Source organism: Haliotis cracherodii, unplaced genomic scaffold (assembly GCF_022045235.1).
Source record: "Haliotis cracherodii isolate W230 unplaced genomic scaffold, xgHalCrac1.p SCAF_18, whole genome shotgun sequence".
NCBI classification, from domain to species: domain Eukaryota; kingdom Metazoa; phylum Mollusca; class Gastropoda; order Lepetellida; family Haliotidae; genus Haliotis; species Haliotis cracherodii.
This window is the reverse complement of record NW_027266273.1, coordinates 25,860,884-25,883,791: the sequence shown is the minus strand read 5'-3', so window position 1 is coordinate 25,883,791 and position 22,908 is coordinate 25,860,884. Positions and strand designations below refer to the sequence as shown.

Sequence of the window (22,908 nt, the reverse complement as noted above, 5' to 3'; positions counted from 1 at the left end):
TTTCATTTCTATGGAAGTCTCGGTGGCTGAGTAGGTTAGATCGCAGACTTTGTGTCCGATCTGAAAGGGAATAAAGGAAGACATTTGAATATTGAAAAGTCCCTCACATTTCACCCCTTCTGTAACCTTGCTGTTAACGTTGACGACGAATTTCATTTCATAAATATTTGCCCTGTATAGGATAAAATACTAATACTTATATATTCACGCCTTTTCATTTTCATGAATATCTACTGATAACATGGTATGACTGCTGTAAAAAACGTGCAACTCGATTCTTTTTACATTCATGATGATTTTAAATTTCAATGCTATTGTCTCGATGCTTCGTAAACAACAATCTTTGTTAATTAAACTGTATTTCTATGTAACTCGCTTGGTAATGGGCCGTTGGCCATTTATACAATAAACCAGTTAAATGATAGCAATAATGTCACGGATATAGACAGACATGTTGGTTACATAATATTGGTGTCCGATGTAGGTATATATATAGATAAACAGACAAGTTCGTTACGCTGTAGTGGCGTCCGATGTAGGTATGTAGACAGATATGTTGGTCACACAGCATTTATACACGATGTAGTTATCTAGACTGACATGTTTGTTATGGAAATTGTACCCCCTTATCTTTTGAATAATGTCATAAATATATCCAAGAAGAATAAATACTTGTGTATTTATGAGAAAACCCTGATCAGTTCGTTTATTGTCAGTGCAGTGATACTGACTGTAAACGACTGAAAGCGAATGTGCAGGGGCAAACGTTATGATTTGGAGGCGGCCAGTACACTGCATATACAAATCTACAGTAGTCTAGTTAATGCGTTCGATCGTCATGACGAAAACCCGAGTTCGATTCCCCTTATATTACTTGAATATTGCTAAAAGCGGCGTAAAACCATACTTACTCACTCACTCACCACAACAACACTATGTTAATTTCATAATATACTGTTTATAAATTTGTTACCGTTTTAAAACCAGCTGGTATAGACAACTGTTAAAATTTATGAAGTAATTGCTCGGATGTTTAACTCATAATTGAATTGCAAAATGAACAAGGGCTAATTATTTCAATATTGTTACTCTGTGCCATAGTTAAGCATGACAAGCAAGTGTATGCAGTATACAAACAATGTGGGCCGTTATCCAACTGAAACATGCGGAATCTGTCTCAAACTATTAACACAAAGAGTTTCTAAACGTCATCTTAAGAAATTTCAAATTGTAAAGATTAGTTGAATTGAAAATGTTTTCGATAAATTTCTTCAAAAGACTGAAATTAGATATGTGTTTGCAGCACAAATATCTCTATGTGATGAAATCATTTTATATTGCTGACAAGTCTAGCAAGTTATGCTTGTGTTATGTTCAGCAATGGATTTATTGTCCCAAACATGGTGAGAATAAATTACAATAACACCCTTCATACAATGTATGAAGACTCCACTTTTTACTGAAGATATTTGTTCAAACTTGATCACCTGTGACCTGTCTAATGATCTACTAGATACATCTACTGTAGAGGTTGACAGTGTTAAACAAAGCATCGAACCAAGTGATACCCCTCTTCATCTCGCCTTAACGAGGTGTTATGGGGATGGTAACTGCTTGTTTGTCAGTTAAAAATGACTTTTTGAACCAAATCTTATACCAAATTGAATGAGGTCACTTTGTCATTTGACGACGTCAATCACGTCATACGACAATAGGCAACGTCAGGTGGGAGGCAGGTACACCTCCCGACAGAAATGTATTATGAGGTCAGATTTTGTATCTTCATATCAATTTGTTAAGACTGAGTATGGGTAATAAAAAGAAGTATACGCGCAGTCGCAGTCATTAATTAACATTAATAGCAAATGTGAAATATTTTACGCAATCACTCGTACCTCGTTAGCTGTTCAATAAAAGAACCGCCCCCACCCTCACCCCCACCCTCACCCCAGCCTCTGCTCACCCGTCACGCCTTGTTAAGTATGTTGGAAAACGTATAAGCTACAAACGCTCACTAGTATATGTAACAACATCTACAAATACGTGGGTAATTTAACGAATCGTGTTGATTTATTATTCATTTACAATTTTGTATCCGTAAAACTGATAGAAAGAACCTTTCTGCTCACCCAAATGCGTAAAGCCATTAACTTCTAATTTCCAGCTCATCAAATATCGTTGGTTTCTTACAATACACATATGTTTCATTGTGCTAAAGGGAGATTAGTCTTTGTTGAACGCAGAAATGAAACACTGCACGGGAATTAAACATCGATCAGCAGCCAGTCAAACTGATGATTGGAAAGAGACTTACACGAGGCAGCAAAAAGTAATTACCATTGTCATTTTCTGCATTTCCAAGCGTTATTAAATTCCTATGCTAATAATCTAAATTCATGGCACCGAACAGGAAAGAAATCAATACATAGAAAAATAAACGGCTTTTCTGAGATATGAGTCTCAACGATACTTCTTGTGCCTGTGTGTGTGTGTGTGTGTGTGTGCGTCTGTCTGTCTGTCTGTGTCTGTGTTTGTTTATCGATACTGATGATTCAGCGTAAAGATAACGAGGATGATGATCATAATAATAATAAAAATGATGCAAATAAGTAATTAATTATGTGATCTGCTCCGTATTGCATGTGTGCATCAAGGAAAGAAAGTTTCATCGTGAATTATTATAACATCAAACGACCACAGCATTTTAGCGTATGATGAAACCAAAGTAATGGTTCAAAAGACATCAGCTGAAACAAATAGAAACGGCAGTGCCGACCGGATGGGCCTCACGTATAAAGATGTGTTAAAGTGGCATTGGTCCACGGGGAGACACTTCAGTTCCTGTTCATCTTAATCTGACGAAAGTTGAAGAAGAAATATGTTTTTTTAAAACCTATCGCCACTGAGTCGGTAATTTCAAGTTAGGTGTTTGATGTAGTTCTTTGTTGTAGTCAATCCTTACATGATCTGATAATGTCGGACAGAGAAGAATGTAGTCGGGGTTGACATATTCCGTGTATCTTTGTTCACACGTTAAGTAACGAACAGATGACACATACAGTGATGTGACAATGATCAGTAAGCTTGCGCTAAAGGCATTGCATATATATTTTATACGAGACTTCAAAAGCATTCCATAAGAACGTTCACAGGTAAAACATATCAATTGAATGATGTAAATGAAACAACAAACTATTCTAAATAATAACACATGTTACTCAAGAACAGAAATCATAAGTTAATAGTGCTGTTAATGGATAAATAACGCAATTTTGTCAGCAAAAATAACTATCAAGTGTGTAATGGTTTTGCATCGATAGATATAAGCCCGATCATAATCAGCCTCAGTAACCAGATGAAACGGATTCCAGTGCGCGTAAAAGGGGGCAAAATGGAGGTGAAAAGTATGCGAATGGATAATTGTAAATGAGTCAGGACACCGGGTGTTCGTAAGTGTATTGACGAATCAAAACATCAAAGGAATACCCCGTGTGTAGACTGCGTTGCCTTACCCCTCCGAAGAAATATTGCCACAATATCAATTTACATCATGACTTTAATTCAAATTGAGAGGGATCATGACTATTGAAAACTGAATAGCTGTTTGAAATTGCTAATTTTATTTACGATTAGCAACACCAGCTAAATATATCTAATAGGGAGAACGTTATCTTATGTCGGATTATTTAGATAATTAATATAAAGCCGATAACAAAACGGTTTATACCTTAAATGCATGCAAGCGATTCCTTGGTGGCGCGAGAAAGTGATAGATTTAGAGATTATCGCAGCATCATGGTGACAGCTCTGTGCACTGACGTAACCCAACAGCACATTTAGTTTGCACAAGTAGGACATTGGGAATTGGGAATCTGTTATGTTTATTTCCCACATAGACAGTGATCTTATTGATGTTGACTAAGAGTATATAAAACTAACGCAGCCCATCACAAACTGTGTTGTTAGCTAACTGCCAGAAATGTTACTTTGAGAAATATGAATTTGTTTGTACGAACTTTGATCCAATGGTAAACATAAAATGATAAATGACAAAAAAGGACTGAAAAAAATGTATACTTAATTTTACAGACGTGCTGATGCACAGTGTGATATTTTGCAAATCTTGAATATTAACCTTTATGGCGTATGACGTCAATTCAAGTTCAAGGTTCGTCCCCCAAAAGACATTTTTCAAGACTTGTCAGTTGTTTTCTCATATCTACGCTGAAATGATACGTATAAAAATATATCTTTGTTGATCATCCAGACATGTCTGCGAGCGTTGAGCGGTGGCGAAGGTTTATGAACACCAATTGTCATCAATACACGTAAAGGAAGTGAGATTGATTGTAGGCATGACATGGGGAAGTATGACGTATATCTCACATGTAAGAACTTCTTCAGACAGTGGCTCATCACCGTGTCTACAGTGAGGCACCGCATGATCCTGACATGTGTATATTACGTGCTGATATACACCAAGCAGGGCAGGAGGCATCGTTGTAGTTTTTCGACATGTTACTGACATAAAGAAGTAAGATAAAAAGCTGAAAAACATGAGTTTGTTTCAAGTATGCTTATACAGGATATACGTCTGTAAGGGTTAATTGTAAAACCCGTGGCTACTGTTTTGATAATAGAAAAAAGAAATAAAAACACAACAAAAAACAAAACAAAAAAACAACAACAAAGGTCAACTTTTAAAAGATGCTGCACGTGGAGGTTTTGGGGAACAAAACATCATTGAAATAGCAATCCTGCGCTTCAGCTTATTAGTGAAACCGGGACGACGGCGAAACCAACAATGCCTTCAACAACAACGTAACGTTCGCAGGAACTTGTCAATACAACAAGAATCATGGATGAATAGCCGCATCCCGACGGACAACTGAATCGGCAACAGTTGCAAAAATGAGTTCCAAACTGCAGCTGCAACAGTTCAATAGACGCATGGCAAGCATCACTGGCCATTCGGTGATGACAGAGTCAGGCGACACCAAGCAGCCTGTGGCATCTTTTGTGGACATCGAGCCCCTGCAGGCTTCTATACAACTTGGCTTTGTCAAAACAGTCTACAGAGGACGAGGCAGCATTCCAACTGCCTCCGTTGGCAGCAGTGGAGAATCGTGGTTCAGATGAAAGCATGTACATGCAGTTCCACTGTGACAGCTGATGGTTTTGTAGGGCCTTGGCAGGCACTGTATGATGTTCTGGTATTGAAGACAGATGATCATGGGGTGGTCCAAGCATTTTAGAACAGGGTCAATGTGTGTGTATTGGGCATCTGTTCTCGCAGATAGATCGCAATTTTGTGCCATGTTTGCTCGACACCAGATATACCCCTTTCAGCAGCATGAGGTATGTGTCCATACTGCTTTGCTCATGGACTAACACTTTTTCAATGAAAACTTTAAAATGTATAATTTTATTTCCTATTCCGCTGGTGTGGAATCAAGCAAACTGGACTTGGTTAGTTTAATCTAGACTTGCCTAGGCCTTTAGTAAACAAAATACCTAAACAAATATATATTCCACAGTCATGGCGCAGGACTACCTGGCTCACACCGACATCCATAGTTATGTCATTGTGACATAAGGACTCTTTTAAAACATTCAAGGCCACAGTAAGGCATTCAAAACGTTTTATGACAGACACTTCCAAATTTTACGCATCACCGACAAAATTGATGTTCAATGCAATTCCCTATTTTGATTTGACCATGTGTTACCGTGTGTTTTTTCAGGTTAACAATTTGCCTGTGTATGTGTTTGTGACGGGTGCCATCCGTGGGCCAGGATACACTCACGAAGACCTGGTACGACCACTATATGATAGTGAATCGGGAATACATGCTCATGAAATATTCGGAATCGTACAATCTACTCCACTTTTAGCATAGATTTCTTATAAGTATGGTACATGGTACTGTACAGCTTTATCAAACAAGTGACTAAAGGATTAGTAATTGTATTCAAACGCTGCAGTTATGATGACGACTTCATCAGACGTCTAGCTGCAATATATATACTAAATTAATTGACAGACACTTGAAATGCTGGCAGTTCTTGTACCGCTGCATTACCCTAAAAACCAGGTGCAAACCTTTGGTATCATTTGTGATAAATGCTAGTTTTCCCTTGTCTTATACAACAGTACTGATGAACATAAAACTAAATAAGGAAGATACGTTCAATTTTTTGTGTGATTTGGAAATAGTATTGTCGCCTTTAATTATATGGCCATTAGTTAATTAAGATTTAAACACGCATGAACACGTCTGAAGAAGCCTTAACCTCAAGCGTGGCTTCCAGCCGTCATTCCGCCCTACACGAGTGTGAGTAAAATACTGGTTGGTTCACTCATCACAAGGGATGTAGTTGTGGATGCAGATGTTGGCCGCACGAGGTACTGACTTTGCAAGTGCTGCGATTATTCTGAACACTCAACAACTGAATAAATAATATCCTTTAGCACGTGCAGACTGCAGGGACGTGTCTCGCAATTCGAATCTCACAGATTGTCTATGGATGATGTCTTAAAAAATATCGCAATAGAATATCATAAATATTTTTGGCCATCAACTATGCCGATTTACATCGATTCAACAATACAAAAAGACATGGCTCTGTCAATCTGTCGTCGACTGAGGTATGTATAAACACTTTTGTGTAAGTATTATCTGTAAAATATTTGAAAATATGAACATAATGTTCAAATATCCGTTGTTGACCCTGTGTTTGGTTGATAATCTTAGACATGTCACTTGCACAGTGTGACTGTAACATAGTGTAACATAAAGTACATTCATAAACAAATAACACGTGGAACTGTTATATTCAAGGATATACCAATAAACAAACAAAATGTTTAAATAAAAGTATTGGAGCATGTGATATGCAATCGATCCAACCAATATTTCAGTTTGATTTGAACAAATTGGTACAGTCCAAGTGATATGAGAAGGCCCCGGATTTGATCCCCGCCTCCTGGAGCCCCGATGTTACCTAACGTTACCATACACACTTTCAAATGATTACCTGCTTGTTTTGTGCTGTGAAATACATGTCCCGGCACATTGCACATTCACAATATTTTACAGGCACCAAATGCACCCGCTGAATGTAACGCCTGCGATGGTTTGTGTGGGTAATCTTATTATTAATTAACAGTTAATGTTCAATTGCATTCTCCACGTAGTACAAGGCCCTGGTAGGCCATACGGTACATACCTTATGCAAAACTGCGCACAGGTTCAAGCTAATTAGAAATATTGATTTGAGTCCCGCGCCACTACACCAGACTATGGTTTGGAATAACGTGGAGCTATTTATATACTAATTTGACTCATTGATGTCATATGTGAACTTAATTTCCGACATCTTGGCAATCATAAATGTTGTCAGTGGGACAGTTTTGGATTGGATTTGTTTCATTTTGGAAACCAGTATAGCTTTGCAAACTGTTCATGTTTATCCCTTAACACAAAGCTATCTAATACCTATACTTTTCTATAATAATTAGAAACAAAAAAATAAATTTGAAAACTTGACAAACGTCCCACATGACCAGGGGCTATGGTAATACGGGGCTATGGTGTTGTTTGTTTGTTTGTAGTTTAACGCCGCACTCAGCAATATTCCAGCTATATTACGGCGGTCTGTAAATAATCTAGTCTGGACCAGACAATCTAGTGATTGACATCATGAGCATCGATCCACATAATTGGTATACGATGACATGCATCAACCATGTCAGCGAGCCTAACCACCTGATCCCGTTAGTCGCTCCTACGACAGCATAGTCGTCTTTTACGACAAGCATGGGTTCCTGAAGACCTATTCTACCCCGGATTCTTCATGGGTCGGGGGCAATGGTGAGTAAGAGACTGAGTGAGGGAATGAGTTTGGTTTTACGCCATCTTTAGCAATGTTACGGCCATAACCTGGGGCACGAAGGTATTGTTGTTTTGCACAGATCTGATCATGGACACCAGCAATATTGATTTAATCACGTATCAACAACATACTGGTATCTAATTGGGATATCGATGACGCACCATGTGCAACTCGGTAACAGTTCGAGCGTATAGATTACCAGCATTCACGTGTGCTCCAATGAACCATTTACAACTGATGCAGAAACATGACAGTTTTTTCTGACTCTGTTTTGTATGATAACGATGAAACCGCTGGCATGGCGTTCACGATCAGTAGATGACAGATGACAAATGGTTAATAAAATATCCCGTCCCTGTAAACATGATCATTTGAAACTCATTTACCAAATAAGACAAAGTTCCGTTTTAATTTATGCTTACAAATTGTATTTATTTTTCTGGTACATAACAACATGAACCGCGGTACATATTTAATTCATGAGGCCGTTTAAGTCGTTTCAATAGCGACCGTGATATGTGTTAAACGTTGATTCTAAATGTCATGCAAATGACGTCAGCGCAATATATCAGGAGTGTTGGGACACAATACCTTATCAGATCATCATAACTAATGGAAAGAATAGGAATTCATATTAAATGGTATCATATTTAAGGCAGCGACAAGACACGATGTGACAAATGTGCTATGCTAATTAATTTTGTGATCGATCGCAACTGCTGATAAGCAAGCTCCCAGTAAATCTCATGTGCGGCTTTGGAAGGATACAACCCAAAACTAATAGCCCCTTCAAACACCGCCTCCCACATTCCCATCCTACAGACTAGTCCACCAGACGTCATCCCCCATTTAGACAACCTACCTTTCAGATGTATGCTGGAATAACGCATTCCATATCTGTCAGGGCAACTGTATTAGAATGAGAGTGGTTCTCAAACAAACTGCTTCAAACGAAAGTATCTTCAAAAACGAATGATGGAAGAATACCAAGTCTCTTTTTGTTTTATTTAACCGACATGGGTAGGAAGGTTTGTCAGTTGGACGCTTTCCTCTGCAAGTACAAATAATTACACTGTAGATCCAGATAATATGTTAATATTTCGTTTGTATCTTCAGTTTGGATACACTCTTATACTATCAGACATGCAGTATTCTGACGGAAGGACTAAATGAAATCCTTTGTTATCACTCAGTTTAACGTCAGGTCTCTGTGTAAACATTTAGCCTTTGCTGCTCTCTCAAACCTACCTTCCTTGTGCCGGCGTCAGAGTGGACAAGAAACATGGCTACGTCATGTATCAGAATCCGACAACGAATAATGGACACAAAAATATGGCATTATAAAAAATGACAAGAACTGGTAACATAAATGTAACTAATTTCGAAATACAAAATATACAAGAAATAGACGCTTTACAACTAAATGACGGACTGAAACAGCTGTACTCAAAGTATACATAAACTTGTGAACATGTTGTGAGTAGCTCTACTTACCACCGCAAGTCTTGGAAACAGGTATCTTTCGGTATCCTGCTCGTAATAAAAACATCCTGGAGCGTGAAAGATAGTAGTACTCCTGACTGTTTGGTAATAACCGGATTTAACCTTTAACCCTTTATGAGCACAACGTGGCCTGGTGACCAAGTACGGGGTAATTACACGAGACGGTACATTCACCCTCCTAGGTTGGCTGCAGCAGCTGTGCTGAACTGCGGACCAGGATGCCAGTACCTAGATCACCACAGTGGAAGACGACGATGTTGGTCTTCCGTTGGTCAATAAACTATCTCCATAGCGATCTGTAGACTGCGTCTTTCGATATGTTGGCTCCAGGTGTTATGATTCAGACACTCCTTTGAAAACAACTGATTAATAATAACGTGTATGGACATATGTACATAATGTTTAAGTAACTTTTAGTACGTGTTTTGAATGATTCGAATGGTAAAGAGCTTACGACTGAATTCACTCTCCCAATCTAATCACCCATAATTTAGAAAATGCCAATCCTTTTTGTAGAATCATTTCTACAGGTATAAATATTTTATCTGGTATGAACAAGCCTCTCTCTCTCAACAGGCCTGCAATGTGGGCTGCCTGTGACGCAGTGTGGAGCAGCGAGCGGCGGTGATGAGATTGACACTCTCTGTGTAGTGGGAGGAGCGGCTCGCGCAATGCAAGGAGGGCGACCCAGGCGACCGGGAGCGGACACGCGCAATAGGAGGACAACCTTGTGTCCGGGAGAGGACACGGTGATTACTAATCACGTGACGGTAGCGCCAGGTTTTGCAACACCTATGCAGGTTATTGATCAGTCGCTGCACATGTGTTGGCGGTAGAGTTTAAAGGAATCGTGATCAACGTAACCGCCTACAGTGGCTTTGAGTGAAAATTGATCTGTATTGCGATGAGAGTTCCACATTTCTACTCCGTTTTGAGTGTTATATCATATTTGTGTAAATAGATTGTATTCAAACTGATAATTTTTGGACAATGCTTACATGATTCTCTCCATGTCATTCGGGATGTGAGGAAATTGATGTTGTGTTATAGAAGTACAAAACAAAATAAAAGCGACAAAATCATGGTCCACAGTCCACGGAAATATCTGTTCAAAGCAGATTCCGTTTTACGATTCCGACTGTATTTGTATCAGAGGCTTGTGCCAATGAATCGCTATAAAATGGTGATGATACCAGGCGTCCGCGAAAAGAAACACAAGTCAATTGTTCACCTGAACAAACACGGGAGTCGGACATCGGGCATTATTTTTATCATCGATGTACTGATGCATATGGAAATATCCTCCACATGTCTACCACAAAGCCCTTGGAGGTCTTGCTAAGGTCTTGGATGTTGTACATATAAATATAGAACGTCGATGCAAACAATGGCCAGTCGTGACTATACGTCGAAACAGATTCAATCTGGCGTTAAGGGTAAAATAACCAACATTTATATGAATAATTAACCCTACTCATGCACCTGATAACGCTATTTGAAATCGTCGCTGAGAGAGCATGCTTGATTGCACCTCGAAAGTTGTAAAATGTAGACACCAAAAGGTGGAGTTGCTGCAATATTATTTGACTTAAAGGGAAAGTTGAAGTCATGAGTCTGCGAATACTTATCGATGTTTTAATATCACTCTTAATCGTTATGCATAGATCTAAATATGAAACAGATGAGGTGGTTACACTGATCTCTTCAGGTCGGTAAGTTGGTGAAATGGAATTTTCCATTTAACAATTATTGAACGAAAGCCTTGAGGTTGAGGGTTGTTAATACAAACAACATGTGAGTGAATGAAATAGGTTTAACGGCTATTTGTAACAGTATTTCAGTTACATATACATATGAACCTAATCGTCTTCCTCCTGACACTGCAAACTATGTCTATCATAGGAGCAAGTGAGAATAGAGCTTTGGAAAGTAGTTTCAGCACGGGTATGATGCTGATAAACCAAGAATTATAATTAACACAATTTTTGCATTCGAACACACGATCGTTGAATTTTGGCACGACTATTCGTCGACCCCATGAATTCTGCACATGTAATTGCGGTGTGTAATACAATAGTGCCACCAGCCCCTGTGTATGTCCCTGTTTCCCAGGCAACAGATACATAATAACAGTAAATATACCTACATGCTCGATAAAAACTGGAGCAATTGGAAACCATATGTATAGAATCTCTCATATGCCTCCTGAATTAACAACATAAATTAAGAGCGTCGCGAGATGTGGACTGCAAAGTGACTTTTTCAGACTACCTGAATTATCCAGCAGTAACATCCCTGGGTGAGAGAAGCACTGTGTCTACAGAGCAATCACACTTATGTCGTATCATCAGACCAGTGGATCTCGTCCTGGGCGCCAATAAGTTATAAACCCCCTGCGAACCACTAGCTTATCAGCATCGTGAGATGAAATTGCACTGTGGAACCCAGAACCATTAAATGAACCTGACTCTCGAGGTTGACTTTACACAGTGCCTTTCCGTTTGAGGTATGTTTACAAGTGGTTGGCGATATACACGACGGCATCAACAGCTGTTCTAACAGTAATATCAACTGCTGCTATTTCTAATGCTGCTATATGGGCTTCAGATATCGACCTATGGGGGGAATCGAACCCGGATCTTTTACGGCACAAATACTTGAATGGCATAACCCCCACCCCCTCCCACATAACAACTACAAAATATGGCGCCAACAACAGTTATTTGGATACATTACAGTATTCGGTTCATCCAGTGACAGAAGCCGGATATACATGTCCTTTGGTATTGATATAAACGTACTCAAACCTACACGGAGGAATCGACATTATGACAGGTACACCCCTTCCATTTTTACAGTCCATGTGATATCACAGTGTTTGGGCCAAAGCTGAGAAAACCTTCTTACCAATATTGTAGTAACACGTTAAGAATAGATGGAATATAGCAGAAATTAAGCAACTAATCTGAAATAACCACAATTCGATATGTTTTACATAGCAACAGAAGGGTATGTTTTACAGAATCAGAGCTCGGTATTTTATACATAAGCACAATGCAGTATGTGTTAAAGTTCGGTATGTTCTGAATAATTAACGTCCGACGTGTTGCACATGACCAAAGTACTGCTGTAGGCTGTGCATTACTAGAGAACTGTGACCGTTTTCATCTTTATGTTCAGTAACTCAGTTTCTTATAGATCAAGATAATGCCATGTTGTTAGCTGTTGTGGGATATTGTTCAACCGACATGGAAACGTGTTTGAGTGAACGTGTGAGTGTATGGTTTTACGCCGCTTTTAGCAATATTCCAGCAATATCACGACGGGGGACACCAGAAATGGGCTTCACACATAGTACCCATGACGGGAATCGAACCCGGGTCTTCGGCGTGACGAGCAAACGCATAAACCACTAGGCTACCCGACCGCCCCTTAAGTGAACGTAATATTCATGTTATCAAAGTTTTTAGATAAATCCGATATTTGCCACGATTAATTTACAGCTGGTGTCTATTATTGAACACAGTAAACATTTAGAAGCCATTTATTCTAAAGAACAGAACCTGCGAATGCCCACATCAGAAGAATATCAATATTCTAACATTGAACATTTTTTTAAGAATCGAATACGGGTTGAAAGCTATGGATCCAAACTTGAATAAACATTTCGTCTGTTTTTGTTTTGGCGTTCATCAATACACGGAGTGTTTGTTGTTTAAAACTCACGATAGACGGACATCGCCTGTGGCAAAAGTGTTTTGCAATTATATGTACGTTCTTATATCGATTGGAGATGACATTTGGTGCAGTTATTAAACAATTTCAAAACTGCACTTCAAGTTATCTAGTCCGTAAAGTAAACTACATAATCGATTGATGATTTAGATGTCATTGCAATTGTTTACATGGCACCTGGCAATGCTTATACATCCTTTATGTTCATCACTATTCAGACACATATTTGTTTTTTCATAGGAGGGTCTGTTCACATTTATGCCATATCTGTCATTTAATCTATCGAAGAAGCAACACTGTTCTCACTGTACATGTGCAACAATTACTAAGAGACACAACTTCCAACTTATTGCAAGTCACGTGATCTGACCACATCTATTATCGCTGCACTGGTAATCTACACACAGGATGCGCTACTTACGACATCATGGTTCACGATGCCATTAGCACTAATAATGTATGTGCATATAATTGACCAGAGAAACATTATGCTTATGTACTTATTATATATAATGCATACTACAATCGCCCACGCACAGTGAACCATATTTCGGACACTAAACCATGCGAAATATCATTTTTCTTCTATCCTACTGAAACACATGTTTGTTCAAAAATAAATCTTACACCGCCTTGTTTAATTCATAATAGACTGTCGCGTCATGTGATTAATGATTAAGCAACACGATCTTTTGTAAATGAAAACACTCTGGAAATGAACACACAATGACATGTAATGGATTGGTGTGTGTCTCTTAATGGCAGTCTTCTAGGTGTCTGAACACAAAGTGTTAGTGATAAAACAGTTCTCACAGAAGTCTTCATTGTTCTGATCATAATCGCTGTTGATCGCTCTGCCTCATCAGGTCCCACGAGAGAGTGATGGTGATCAAGGCCGATAATCAAGGCACCACAATAGTGTTAACTCTTGCACAAATCTGAGAAAGCCATTTGGCTATGGTGAAACAAGAAGAGATGTGCGACAGCATCCTTGTAGTGTTCAGTGCAAATTGTCGTGAACGGTCAAGGTATGTGTGAGTGCCACTAGTCATCTAGTGTAGGCTACATTCTGAACATGGTGGGTCCCCCCCGGGAAGCGTATTTGCAATTAGATGAAAACATTCCATAATACACTTCGGCAGAGATTTCGATTCAATAATTGCGGATGAAATTGCTTTTGACATCCTTCTCGTTAGTATAATCTATGTCCACTTTCATGTAGGTATGTTTAATCATGAAGGTGATATGTACATTTAGGGTAAGGTTAAAGATTAATGCAATTAAAATGCCTTAAGTTTGTTATGTTGGATAGTGGTGGACAAAGTAGAAAAATTATTTTTTTTGACAGAATTGAACTTGGTTCTTTTCTGAGATTGGACTTGGCTTCGGGTTTTAGAGTCAAAGTCAAAGTTGATAGTCCTGATGTATGGTTTTAGCTGATGTCCTTTTCAGTTTATAAGCTAGCCTTGTATGCGACATTATTTAATATGTCACTGACATCAAGTTCTTTGATCAAAACATATAATGTAGTCATGCTCTCATATAATGATTACGTTATTTAAGGCCTATGTGTTTTGGAACAATAATAAACTGTTTATGTTGGGAAGTCAGACTTTGGATGACAATTGTTGGGACAGACTGGGTCTATCCCAATTCTAATTCCTCTTTTTCAGTTTGTGCATTGTACTAATTACAACATTCCGCACTGGCATAACCCACACTGAAAGTCATTCAACAGCATTGAACCTGCACCCAGTGTGACTTAAGTACTATTATCTACTTTACGTATGCCCATACAATTTCTGACAAACAGGAAATCATTTCCCTTTGCTTTCACTTATTCGTGTAGTGATTGTGTTACCTGATCATCTTTGTGTGGCACTGATTTTAAGAGAGAGTGAGTGAGTTGGGTTAAACGCATATACAGTATACAGTTACATTAGGGTGTGTCTGCCTGACGCAGGTCTCAGAAATTTACTCCTTAGGTGAAACTCACGAGGATGGGTATGGTGCTGACAAACCTTGAAATATAATCGAGGTGAAAGGGGATTCGAACCCGCATTCATAGGTTTCTGGCGTGCCCACGGGAAGTAACCCTGCACAGCGCCTTATGCGACTGGGGTCACCCGTGCCCCTCTGATTTTACGAAACTAGCAGTGTATCGCACATATCTGAAGGTGGTACTTGTTTTTTCCCTGCCTGACGTTCGACATTAAAAGCTCAAACAAGGAGTGGACGGCTGTGTCTGAGTGGGGTATTCATGTAAACATTAGGACATGAATGGCATCTCAATAGGCTGAATTATATCATTGAAGTTAGTCCGGACCAATGCAATCAGACACACACACGCGCACGACCCTATATAAGTATAGACATGTGTACATGTGCACAACGAAATCTATTTGAACTGTTACACTGAATCTTCGAAACAATTACATTCCATGTTGAATGAAGAAAATAGCTATGCCACTTTCATTACATACTCTCCCATAAAGGAATCGCAATAGGTACCTCTTCACATATCTATTGAATCACCTCGGACAGGTGGCTTGGGCAGATTGGCATGGATAAGGATAAGGATTATAAGGATAACAGTGTGACGACTAATCATTGTATGTACACCTGCATAATGCCGCCGTTGGTTAGGTCATTGCTCTCATGAAGTCAAATCTAATGTGCGCCCAACACTGCTCCATCTTCTAGTTATGGAACTAACAAGTCAGTAAATCACGACATGCAGTATTGAAGCCCTTTCCAAACAGCTCGCCCACGTTGGGGAGGCCATCCATGGCGATGTCGACAGTGCGCCAGCTTTCTTGACAATTATGTTGTGCCACAGCTACGCTGCCGTAAGCTCTATATATACGAAGTTCGTCTGCTCTTTGTCTTCTATCGACTGTGTGTGCAGCAATTTGTGTTGCTGTATAGGCCGCCGTGAGAGTGTGACTCAGTGGAACGATTCTGTGTCACATCGCTGCTGCGGGACTTCCCTGTCATATTTATGATCTCTTGCTCTTATCCATGAAATTATACTTTAGTATACATTAGTCGTCGATGAATAAAATTCACAAGCTTCTACGAGCTCTCACCTGACTTCATACGTGTTAATCCAGTCTTGGCATGGTGATTGTCAATATTTTAACTGGTTAACAAAACTATTTGTGAATGCTGAGTGTGTTATTTCAAAATGAAAATCGGCGTTAACAAATTCCATGATTTCCACATGCTAGACATTTTAAAATTCCCCATCACAAACGTTCATGCACTTGTCGACATTTACTAATATTAACATCCGATCTCGAAATGGCGTAACAGACGTATTATTATTATAGTCTTGATTATCTAATCACGAACACGTCCATACAGACATACACATCAAAGTTCCCTAAGGTAAGATGATACACCGACTTGTCCGGAAAGTGTCTGTCTTTACTGTACGTCCAACGGGAAGATTGACCTTAAGTCTACATATAATCTGTAGGACTGACGCGATTCACATTCTAACACTCTGCCTCACACATCTCTGTAGACTGTTTAGAATAACTTGAGGACACCTTCACATTGTGCACGTATAATGCACGTGTAGTCCGCCTATCTCCAAGCTACATCCGTTTGAAATACATCCAGATAAGAAAAGCATTTGGGATAATTGAAAATACAAACTCTCCCGATTAGTTGCAACACACTTAGAAGAAAAGGTAAGAACAACTCTTCTTCTTTTACATATGCGAATTTCCATCTACACATGCTATCGGTCTTATTGAGATAAACCCCAAAAGAAAACAGATGCCTGGTGAAACGTTTGTATAAGAACATTGTACCTTCCGCAAGATGATCAATAGACTTGGTGATGCCAAAGGATGCGAAGACAAAGTAATCGAAAGGAGGTCTAACAATTATTGTCATGTAACAGTTGCATAATATGTCATTACATCATTGATTTCTGTTTCTGTTTTTCAACATGTCACTTTAAGAACAAATATAAGTGGGTTTCTTCAGAAAATAAATACTTGGAACAACCTTTAAAAGTGCAAAATATAGTTATTGGTGCTTAACGTTTTTTAGGTGAATATATTCTCACCACTAAATTGTGGCTCCCCACATGGCGTTGTGTACAGAAAGCCTTAGGCAATGTGGAATAGGATAAATGTATGCATAAATCAGATATCTAACTCAATGTTGGTACTCATTAAGTGTATGCGTCAACATATAGGAACTGTAGGAACTGTCTTATGACAGACACAAAGTGTTCTCAATGACTAGAGCATGTTGATAATTGTATACACTACAAACACAGCCACGTAGGTCGTGTATTTAAGTAACAACAGGTTTCCAACATTGTATTATGTAGCGTAAACACAATAACGATCTTAAGATACATAAATGTAATGCGTATTTGTCTTTGAAGGATAGTTGTTCTTGAGCACATGTGCTGATATGTGTACACTCGTCTTCTGACTACCTAATGATGTTGATACTATACAGAGGCACAAACACTGACCATACATTGTTGGTATGCTGTCCTGACAGCAATAATTAATCTTTGTTTATTCTGCGGCATCGCGTAGTGTAAGAACGAAAGTTGCTACAGTGTGAATGTTGCAGTTGTTTGTGAACGCCGATAATTGCACACATCGTGCATACATGGTTCAGGGCATTGAAGCTTTTATTTCTTAACATCAACCGTTTGCACTAAAACGACAGTTTGCTTAATGTATAGAAAATAACTTAATTAAGCACAGGTTATGAAAAGGGATAGCAATATACTTCATACTTGGTGACGTTTTGGGTGCTCGTTCTGGCAATGGCATCAATACTTGGTTGTCACCACTTCAATGCCACGGGTTTAGTGTTAATGGACAACGGAACTTAATATTACACAAAGCGATTAACCGCTCGCTTAATATATATTTTAACGTAACTGTAACAATACTTCATATAAAGTGGTGTAAATTTTGTGAAAATAAAAACTTTGGTCATTCGTCTGATCAGTATTTCATCATAACAATTTTTTTACAAAACACACCGGAAACAGGAGACAGCGACACGCCCTGGTGTAGGAACTCATTTAACAATGTCAATATCGGTTTTGACCACCATACAGGCAAGGCAGCGGCGTTCTCAATGTCAACCAAAGATTGGCCCAACGCAGCCAGCGCTACCGGATCGTTCTGGTCTTCTCGGAGGCCTCGACCTGCCTCATCCCAGATATGTTCCATGAGGAAGAGGTCTGGATAAACATCCGACCATGGCAATATAGCAATATTGTGCACGTGCACCATCCCGGCGGTCATTATCCTGCTGCAGCGTCACGTAACGTCCCTATATTTGCACACATGGTAAAACATGGTCTCTTCCCCGACGCGTACGCCATTCAAATTGCCATTAACAATCATAAGTTGTGTGCTCCCATGAGTTGTGATGCCACCCAATACCATTACACTTCCACCCACAAACCGACGACGTTGAATAACACAAGCGTCACTAAATCGTTCTTCTACGCCTGTAGACCCCTGCAAGACCATCAGTGACGTCCAGATATACTGCATACTCACGCCGCGTTGACGTTGACTTTCAGCAAGCCGCGGCATTGCCTAAGCGTTGCTTTCGATGAAACAACGTGTTTTCATGGCCATCTGACAGATAAGCAATCAGTGTGTGCCGTTCACAATGAACAAAATCACGTTTGTGAGTATCATGCTTTCAACTAGCACTCAAACATCTAAACTGAACATGCACGTGCAAATTGTAAATCCAGGCCTAAAGTCGAGGTGTATGTTGCATTTAATTGCTGCATCTGTCAATACCTATTCATGAAGGTATCGCCTCGATATGTATATCTGAATGTTAGATTTGATGTGACAGTGGATATTGTTGTTGGTTTACTTCTGGTGTTTGTCAGCTGTAACGTGTCGAGTGCTGTCGTGGCCAGATTTTAGCGGCAGACATCGGCAGCAAGAAATTTAGATTTATACCCCTTGGGGTAAACATGACTATGACAGGCTTGAGCGATAATTTCACAACAACCCCATTTAAATTAACCCACCAATCGCTACATACAGAACTCAAGTCTGAAATCTGAAAATGTACGAAAAATAACACACCCTTTCAGGTTTGCAATCACAATAGGCAACACATTGGGTCAAAAATGTGGCAGCAGCACTATGAAACACACCCTACAATATGACTTTGCACCCACGAATGTCCAGAATGACGTCACTGTCGGATGTTGTGAGACAGGCCGTGCTCCAATTTTGAATCCAGAATAATTTCGGAAGCTGGCTGGATGTAACCTTTTTAAACAGTTGTCCCGTCCACACTTGCCAAAAAGATGGTTGCAAAAGGCTTTACATCGTCCTCGTGTTGCTCATGCAGGTACAGCCAGCCTCTACGAATCTGTCCTATACCGGAACTTCTCGAAAAATCAAACAGCACAAAGGCTGTTAACTGTAACTAACTCACTTCAGATGCCTGCTGTTAATAATTGGACACGACAGTATTTGACATATTACCAGCGCTTCAATCGTTTGCTGCCATTGGCAATCACAACAGATATACATGCAACAATCTCTACTGCCACATAACCCTGGGTAAAACCCACAAGCGTGAGTATGGAAGTGACACAAGGAGGATCATTATTATTCTTGCCGAATCTAGGCGGGACATCCATATTAGAAATATGTGGATGTCCGAGTTACTTAAAATCAATAAATGCAATGTTTGGATGATTACATCATATAATGTTTCGGAACCTTCAAATTTAATTATTGTGGAAATACTGCAAGCACAAGCGCATTTCGATGGAACACCTACCGACAGCTCCCGTCGGTCCTCGCTGTTGGGCAGAACACTGACGAGCAGGTCAATACATCCCTTCTGGTTGTAGATGTTGAAGACCCTGCCTGACAATTCACGTCGTCCCTGGTTGATGAAGAGACCAAGATATATACAATCACTGGAGTAGATCATATATTAATTCACATTATACCGATGACGATGAATTGTTCTCACATAGTTGCTATGAAAAGCACCCACCTTACACCACTTGTATCAGTGAAAAATGTTCCTCCCAGCAGTTTTTTACCGTTTAACCCTCTAAGGCGATAAGATCTCTGGCACCTGTCCCAAAATACGGAGGTAGAGAGAAATATAATCCTATCAAACAGTTAGAGAGAAAGGTTGCATAAGGCACCAGAATGACAAAGGACAAATGAGACGAATAGTGCAGACAAAGAGTATGGATTGTATGAAATTGTCAATATTATCTAACAATACCGAAACATCTTTCAAGGAAATCGTTATTCTATCATGGTTTTCTTCATATCAAGTCCGTAACAAGTATCCAAACACTCTTCCTTTGCTCCGGTAGGATTGATTACAACATGACGCAGCATTTGGCGCTAGCTACAGGCACACAACCTATATTGTGTGTTCGCGGGGAGGGGAAGGGAGGGGGTGCTAAGGTAATATTGTTCCCTTAGGTAGTAACTGTATCATAGTATGTACGTGTGACGGATGTGTATTCCTGGTTCTTTCTTCGTCTTGCTTTGAGAGGAGCAGGTGAGCTACGTCGAAGACGTAAAATATAAATAAATAATATAATGCCAAAACCAACCTTTATGAAATGCAAGTGTGAATGAGTACCATATTGTGATCATCTTTCTGTAACCAGTGTACCTTTGTTCACCCAGAACTGAATAGGTACTCAACATGTTTACCTTTGTATACCCAGAAGTGAATAGGTACTCAACATGATGAGATGTTCAGATAATGCAGTTCAGATAGTGGTAAACACTTCCGAGTGAGCCGAGAATTACCCCTTGGCGGGGGTAATTATCATGTTTGTTTGTATGTTGTTTTACGCCTCACTCAGCAATATTCCAGCTATGTGACGGTGGTTTGTAAATGATCGCGTCTGGACCAGACAATCCAGTGATTGACATTATATATGATCATCGATCTACGCAAATGGGATTCGATGGCATGCATCAACCAAGTCAGCTAATCTGACCATCGGATCCCGTTAGTCGCCTCTTACGACAAGCACAGGCGCCTCTTACGGCAATCATGGGCTGCTGAAGACAAATTCTAACCCGGATCTTCCCTCAGTATAAATATCCATGTATAATATTTAACAAGTACTGTCAGACATATTTTCTATTCGTTTCATGAGTTAGTCAGGGAGGACGAAATGAACTAACGAAAACTGTATATCATGAGCATAACACTACAATCCATGTGCGAAATGGGTAGAAACGGTGGTGCTCTTGTGGTTGATCACACTAAACCTGCATCACTTATGTTAGTAATTCAAGTTAGCGTATTGCTAGTTTGCTAGTTGTTGAATACGTGCGTCAGCTGTCGCATAGTTGTCTAAGTGAGCGATGGCATTGCACCCAGCAATCACACTGACCCATGCGTGTCCTAAAAGGCGACTCTGCTGGGCGACTAACGGGATCGGGTGGTCAGGCTCGCTGACTTGGTTGATGCATATCATCGTATGGCAATTGCATGGATCGAGGCGCATGATGTCACTCACTGGATTCTGTGGTCCAGACAGGATTATTTATAGACCGCCGTCATACCGCTGGAATTTTGCTAAGAGCGGCGTTAAACAAAAACACCCCAAACACATAACATATAGGCGAGTGACGATTTCGAGCGTGCATCACATACTGTGGCAGCTATCACGCCGATCGAGTGATCCGAGTGAGCATAATACCCCTGCATACACCATCACACTGAGTAATTGAGTGTTGGTTGTAGGTATGCTTCAACTATACTACTGGGTGCTAAGAGTGAGTGATTATGACAGCCGGCATTGCCAATGATGCCAAGACAATACTCTCATGTGATGTTTTCAAAAACGCATTAAGTGACTTTCAAATGAATGCACGCGATCAATATGGTTTAATGCACTAATCCGTTAATTGTTATGAGGCGCTGTAGATGTACAGGTATGACTAAGGCTGAATATGCATAAAAAGCTTTATCTAAAATATGCAATATAACACCATACCTTAACCTTGAACCACGGAGCTGCTGCAGTCGACTTGACCACTCCAAAGCATATCTCTTGGAAATTACATGAGAATGGTGTATATTAGCCAGGCACGCCCATCAGATGTTACGTTCCATTGTGAAACGGTAACGACCCAATAGAAAATCGAAATACACTGGCGTGAACCACTTCATCTGGGGCAATTTGTTTGTTTGAAAATGCAAAGTTGTTGAAGCGTCTGCGTATCGAATTTTTAATCGGTAGCCCACACGACTGTACATGTGCTCAACGGGTGCTCAACGGGTGCTCAGTGGGTGCTCAACGGGTGCTCAGGGAGTGCTCAACGGGTGCTCAGCGGGTGCTCAACGGGTGCTCAATGAGTGCTCAGCGGGTGCTCAACGGATGCTCAACGGGTGCTCTACGAGTTGCACACGAGTGACCCACGCACGTGCCAGGCGTGGAACACGGTACAGGGTTTCAGAGCAAAGTGAGATAAAACGAAACAATGAGATGTGAATCTTGAGTTAATTAGATAGGCTATCTTAGGATTCTTAATCCTGCTTTTCACCTTTTCAGCTTTTCGCGAACACCTGGTATCATTACTCTTTGATAGTGATTCATAAACACATGCTCATGATATAGTCGGAATCGTACAATCGACTCTACTTTATACAGAGATTGAATATGGAAAAGGTTTTGTTGCTTTATTTCTCTATGGGTAAATCCTTTCAAACTTGTGGAAAGAAGTCAACCAGTTCCACGTCGGGGTGTCC

The 22,908-nt window shown here is 39.9% G+C and overlaps 1 protein-coding gene across 2 annotated transcripts in view; it reads right to left on the bottom strand.

Moving 5' to 3' along the window:
- The window catches only part of LOC139465940 (acid-sensing ion channel 5-like), a 97,901-nt gene extending 77,874 nt beyond the window's left edge, over nt 1–20,027 (bottom strand). The window contains exon 1 of one of the 2 annotated variants that reach the window (XM_071247946.1): nt 19,948–20,027. The gene's annotated coding sequence lies outside the window, so the exon portion shown is untranslated. Of the gene's footprint in view, nt 1–9,390; nt 10,041–19,947 lie in introns of those variants that run through there. The other variant, XM_071247945.1, reaches the window with a different exon arrangement.
- Nucleotides 20,028–22,908: the final 2,881 nt, after the last annotated feature.